Source organism: Gorilla gorilla, chromosome 4 (assembly GCF_029281585.2).
Source record: "Gorilla gorilla gorilla isolate KB3781 chromosome 4, NHGRI_mGorGor1-v2.1_pri, whole genome shotgun sequence".
Classification (NCBI taxonomy): Eukaryota; Metazoa; Chordata; class Mammalia; order Primates; family Hominidae; genus Gorilla; species Gorilla gorilla.
Genome location: NC_073228.2, coordinates 51,242,996 through 51,248,791, shown reverse-complemented (window position 1 = coordinate 51,248,791; position 5,796 = coordinate 51,242,996). Strand labels below are relative to the sequence as shown.

The 5,796-nt window shown below is 38.6% G+C and overlaps 1 pseudogene; it reads left to right on the top strand.

Annotated features, from left to right (window-relative positions):
- Positions 1–4,953: 4,953 nt before the first annotated feature.
- Positions 4,954–5,517, top strand: LOC101138568 (keratin-associated protein 9-7-like; annotated as a pseudogene).
- The last annotated feature ends 279 nt before the right edge of the window (positions 5,518–5,796 follow it).

Here is a 5,796-nt window from a genome sequence, read left to right as displayed (position 1 = left end):
TAAATGACATTTTATTTCAATTTCTGTGTCCATGCATTCATTGCCAATATATAGAATACAGCTAATTGTGTATGTTTATCTTGTAGCTTCCAATCTTTCAAAACTCATTCATTAGTTCTCAGAGTTTGCTTGCTTATTTGTTTGTTTGTATTCATAGATTCCTTGAGATTTTCTATGTAGATAATCATGCTATCTACAAACAGAGACAGTTTTATTTCTTCCTTTCCTTTATTTTTTTTTCTTGCCTTATTGTGCTGGTTAAAACTTTGAGCACTGTGTAGAGTAAGCAGTGAGATTTAGTATTTCCAGTTCAGGTGAAAGCATTCGATCTTTCACTGTCATTTATATTTTCAAAGAACCAGCTCTTTGTTTCACTATTTCACATTGTTTTCTTCATTATTATTCTGTTTTCAATTTCATTGATTTCTGCTTTTATATTTATGATTTCCTTCCTTGCGCTTGCTTTTAGTTTATTTTGCTCTTCTTTTTCTAGGTTCTTGAGGTGGGAGCTTAGATAATTAATTGAGACTTTTCCTCTTTTCAAATGTATGCATTTAATGCTATGACTTTCCCTCTCATCACAGCTTTAATTGTGTCTCGCAAGTTTTGACATGTTGTATTTTCATTTTCATTCATTTCAATGCATTTTTAAAAAATTTCCCTTAAGTATTCCTTGTTGACCTAGGGATTATTCAAAGTATGCTGTTTAGTTTCCAAGTGTTTGAAGATTCCCCAGTTATCTTTCTGTCATTAACTTCTAGTTTGAGTCCATTGCAGTTGGAGAACATACTCTATGATTTCAACTCTTATAAATTTGTTGAGATTGTTTTATGGCCCAAGATATGGTCCATCTTGAAATATATTCCATGGACACTTGAAATGAATGTGCATTTTACTATTGTTGGATGGACTGTTCTATAAACGTTAATTAGATCCTGTTGGTTGATGGTGTTTTTGAGTTCTTCCATATCTTTGTTGATTTTCTACTCATTTTAGTTCTTTTCTATCAGCACTTGAAAAATAATGAGAAATCCACCGTAGTTTTCATTGTTTTCCCCTAAAGGTAAAGTGTTTCTTTCTCTCGTTGCATTTACAACTTTTTCTTTATCTTTACTTTTCAGAAGTTTAACTACTATGTGTGTTGGCACAAATTTCTTTGAGCTTATCCTGTTTGGGATTTGTTCACCTTCTTGAATTTGTAGGTTTATGTCTCTCGGTTAATTGGGGAGATTTTCAACTATATTGTTTTTGAGTACTTTTTCACCCCTGCCCTCTTTCATCTTTCCTTCTAGGACTCTGGTGAGATGAATATTAGATAGTTTGTTTTAGTCCCACAGGTCCCTTAAGCTCTGTTAAATTTTTAGGCTTTTCCAGTGTATTTTCTCTGTTGTTTGGATTGGACATTTCCTAATGTTCTATCTTCTAGTTCACTGATACTTTTCTTTTTACCTCCGTTCTGCTGTTGAGCCATCAACTGAGCCTTTTATTTTGGTTATTGGGTTTTTGAGTTCCAAAATTCACATATATCGTTTTATCTTTTATTTATTTGTGGCACTTTCTACTCTTTCATTTGTTTAAAGTATATTTTAAACATACACTTTATGTTTTGCTCATTGACTTTTCTTTTTTTTAGACGGAGTCTTGCTTTGTCACCAGGCTGGAGTGCAGTGGTCCGATCTTGGCTCACTGCAACCTCCGACTCCCTGGTTCAAGCGATTCTCCTGCCTCAGCCTCCTGAATAGTTGGGACTACAGGGGGCCGCCACCACACCCAGATAATTTTTGTGTTTTTGGTAGAGAGAGGGTTTCACCATGTTGTCCAGGATGGTCTCGATCTCTTAACCTCAAGATCCTCCCACCTCGGCCTCCCAAAGTACTGGGATTACAGGCACGAGCCACCATGCCTGCCATCATTGATGTATTTTTATCATGACTTGCTTTAAACTCTTTGTCAGATAATTCTAACATATCTGATATCTCAACGTTGGCATTTATTGATTGTCTTTTTTCATCCAGTTACATATCCTCCTGGTTTTTGTATGTTACATGATTTTTTATTAGTATCTGGCCCTGTTTGTATTATGTTATGAAACTCTGGATCTTATGTAATCTTTTGTTTTGGCTGGCTTTCTCTGACATTGTTCTAGCAAGGGACTAGGGGCTACCTCATTACTGTCACATGAAGGTAAATTAGTTCCCCTATTCAACCTGTGCTGACAATCAAGGTAGGGGAGCACATCATTACTGCTGAGCAGAGATGAGAACTCCGGCCCTTCACATGGTCTACACTGGCACTGTATGTCTACGTCTGTTGGGGACGGGGGTCATTACTGGCTGGCAGAGATTAAGGTTTCACAGCCCTACTTGGCCTTCTCAGACATTATCTCAGTGGGAGGTGTTAGGGAAACTCATTACAGCTTCTCAGGGATGGAAGTCTATCTCCTCACCCGGCTTTTACTGGAGTGATTGGCAGTGAAGCTGTAGTTGTTTCTGGAGCACAGCAAATACCATCTAAATGTTTTTCTTCTTGCTAAGCCACCTCTTTTCTGACCCTTTAGGTAGAGAGAAGCATTTATTGGAACTGTGTGTGTGTGTGTGTGTGTGTGTGTGTGTGTGTGTGTGTGTGCATCCACTAGAGTTTCAGAGTTACAGGCTTCTCAAGCTCCGGGTACTTGCAGCACAAAGAAAACCCAGAGAACCCCACCTTATTGTTCCTTAAGTCCTGAGGCTTCTAGCCTGGCTGCTTTCTTCACTCCACCTTTCAGAGTCCTCTCGTGTTTGCTTTATATACAATATCCAGAATTTTTAGTTGTACTTAGCAGAAAGAATATGGAAAAGTATGTCCACTCCATCTTCCCAGTCAGCAAATCTTCAACTGGGCTTTAACTAAACATAATAAATGCATTTAAAGACATCAGGGAAGCTATTACCAATATAGACAAATACAAAAACACACATACACACAACATGAATAAGAACCAACCAGAGACTATCCTGCAACGGCGTTAACATTTTGGTTTTGATCATTGGGCTGTGACAAGAAATACACACTGAAGTACATAGGGATAAAGTGGTATTTAGTGATAAAGGGAAATTCTATCTGCAACTTACTTTTAAAAACCAACAGTAGTAACACATATATGTATAGAAATAATGTTAAAGAAGCATGGTAAAATGTTAACATTTGAGGAATCCAAGTGAAGGCATATGGGAATCCTTTGTACTGTGTTTACAATTTTCTATGAGTATGAAATTATTTCAAAATGAAAAATTAATAAAAACAAACATGTATAATGGGGTAGGAGACACAAGCAGGCATAATATCAGATACTAAACTAATAATAGAGCATATAGTCATTAAAGTACACAATAAGTGAGATAAGCTGCAGAAGATATACTGACTTGGAAGACCAAAATGGAAGAATCTCTAATGTTAAGGAAAAAATGTGTAACTCGATTATAATGAAAATATTACATATCAAGACTTGTGGGGTGTTATAAAATGATCTTTGATAAAATGTACACACTTTAAATAGCCTTTAATATTTAAATATTAAACAAGAATAAAACCTAAAAATAAATGAACTAAGTGTTCACCTAAGTGAATAAGAAAAAGGAAAACAACCAAAATAGCATAAAATGTAAATCAATGAACTAGTTAGAAACGATATCACAGAGAAGATGAACAAAGCCAAAATTTCTTTTTCAAAAAAAATACCAATAAATGATAAGCCATTGACAAGATTGATCAAGAAATGTAAAGAAGACACAAATAAATAATATTCTGGATGAAAATGAGAACATATCCAGCAATAAAGCTGAAAATGTTCCATAATCAAAAGAATCATAATCAAAGCTGTTTCCAGTATTTACATGGAAAAGTATTTACATGGAAAAGATGAACTTGGATTCTGATCACTCATCATGTATGAAAAAAATCAATTCCAGGTGTATCAATATCTTGAAGGTCAAAAAAAATCTTAAGCCCTCAGTAGATAATTTATGTGATTTTTTTTATTTTTAGGTAGATAAATACCTCCTGACCAAGACAAAAATATTATTATTCGAAAAGAAATGACTGATAATTTTAACTGGATCAAGCTTTAGAAAACTTAACCATCAAAAATCACATTTCAGACTGAGAGAAGGAATTGTGATAAACCACTTTAACGCCTATCTCTCCTCTGCTCTCTATGTGGACTCTATTTCTTCTGGCATTTGGCCATAACAGCTGCAGCTGCTGCAGCAGGTGGGCTGGCAGCAGGATGTGCTGCAGCAGCAATTTTGAAAACATACAAACCCATGTGTTTCTTTTTTTACCCCATGTGTCTTCCTTCAAGGATCGTAACCCAAAGCTGATTGTCATCCAATATCTGCAAACAGTTGTTTTATATATTTACAAAGCTTTTATTACTGTTTATAGCAGGAGGATAAATCTTATACTAGCTTCTACATTACAGGTAGCATCACAAGCCCTCCCTAAACTTGGTTTTTAACTCATCATCATGACTCAACATCATCCTATCTTCAGAGGTACTTTCCTAAGTAAATAGCAATAAGGAAAAACAGATGGTGACTAACAATGGTCCTGACATCTCACAAAGCTACATAGGACCTGTTAGATGACCAAATACTGTACTCAGCTTTAAAAATGAGGATCAGGGCTTAATTGGTAGGGAGAATGATTCATTTCTCAGTTCAGGAAAATAGTCCTGACTGATTATTTGTCAACTAAGAAAGCAAATAAATCAATTACTCAAAGAAAATTCACAGCACTGAATAGATAACTTCCTCCTTGGGACATTTCCCAAAGGACTAGAGAAGTATCAAAGACAAGTTCTGCTCATTGATCCAAACTTTGGGGTACCATGTATAAAAGGTTCAGATTGAATAACGTTATCAAACTCTAGGAAACTCACCTCTGAACAGGAGTGCACCCTCCACCCCTGACGCCATGACCCACTGCTGCTCCCTTTGCTGCCAGCCTACGACGTGCTGCAGGACCACCTGCTGTGTGTCCAGCTGCTGCCAGTCTTGTTGCCCCCCCCCAGTTGCTGCAACACGTCCTGCTGCCAACCTAGCTGCTGTGCACCCGTCTACCGGAGAACATGCTACCATTCCATGTGTGTCTGCCTGCCTAGTTGCCTAGACCAGATATGTGGATCCAGCTGCTGCCAGCCCTGCTGCCTGCTGCCCAGCCTACTGTGAGGCCACCTGCTGCAGGACCACTTGCTGCTAGTACACCTGTGTGACAAGCTGCTGCCAGTCTTCCTGCTGCAGCACACCCTGCTGCCAGCCCACCTGCTGTGGGTCCAGCTGTTACGGCCAAACTGGCAGTAGGTCCAGCTGCTGCCAGCCCAGCTTCTGAGCACCCATCTACTACAGGAGAACTTGCTACCACCCCATGTGTGTCTGCCTGACTGGTTGCCTAAACCAGAGCTATGGATCCAGCTGCTGCTAGCCCTGCTGCCAACCAGCCTGTTGTGTGTCTAGGGGCTGCCAGCCTTGCAGTTATTGATCAACTTACCACAGATTACTACCTGCATAGAATAAACTTCCATCATCAGACCAGCCAGGTATCCATTTATTCATTTTTTTTTTTTTTTGAGACCTAGTTTCGCTCTTGTTGCCCAGGCTGGAGTTCAATGGCATGATCTTAGCTCACCGCAACCTCCACCTCCTGGGTTCCAGCCATTCCCCTGCCTCAGCCTCCCGAGTAGCTGGGATTACAGGCATGCGCCATCATGCCCAGCTAATTTTGTATTTTTCGTAGAGATGGGGTTTCTCCATGTTGGTC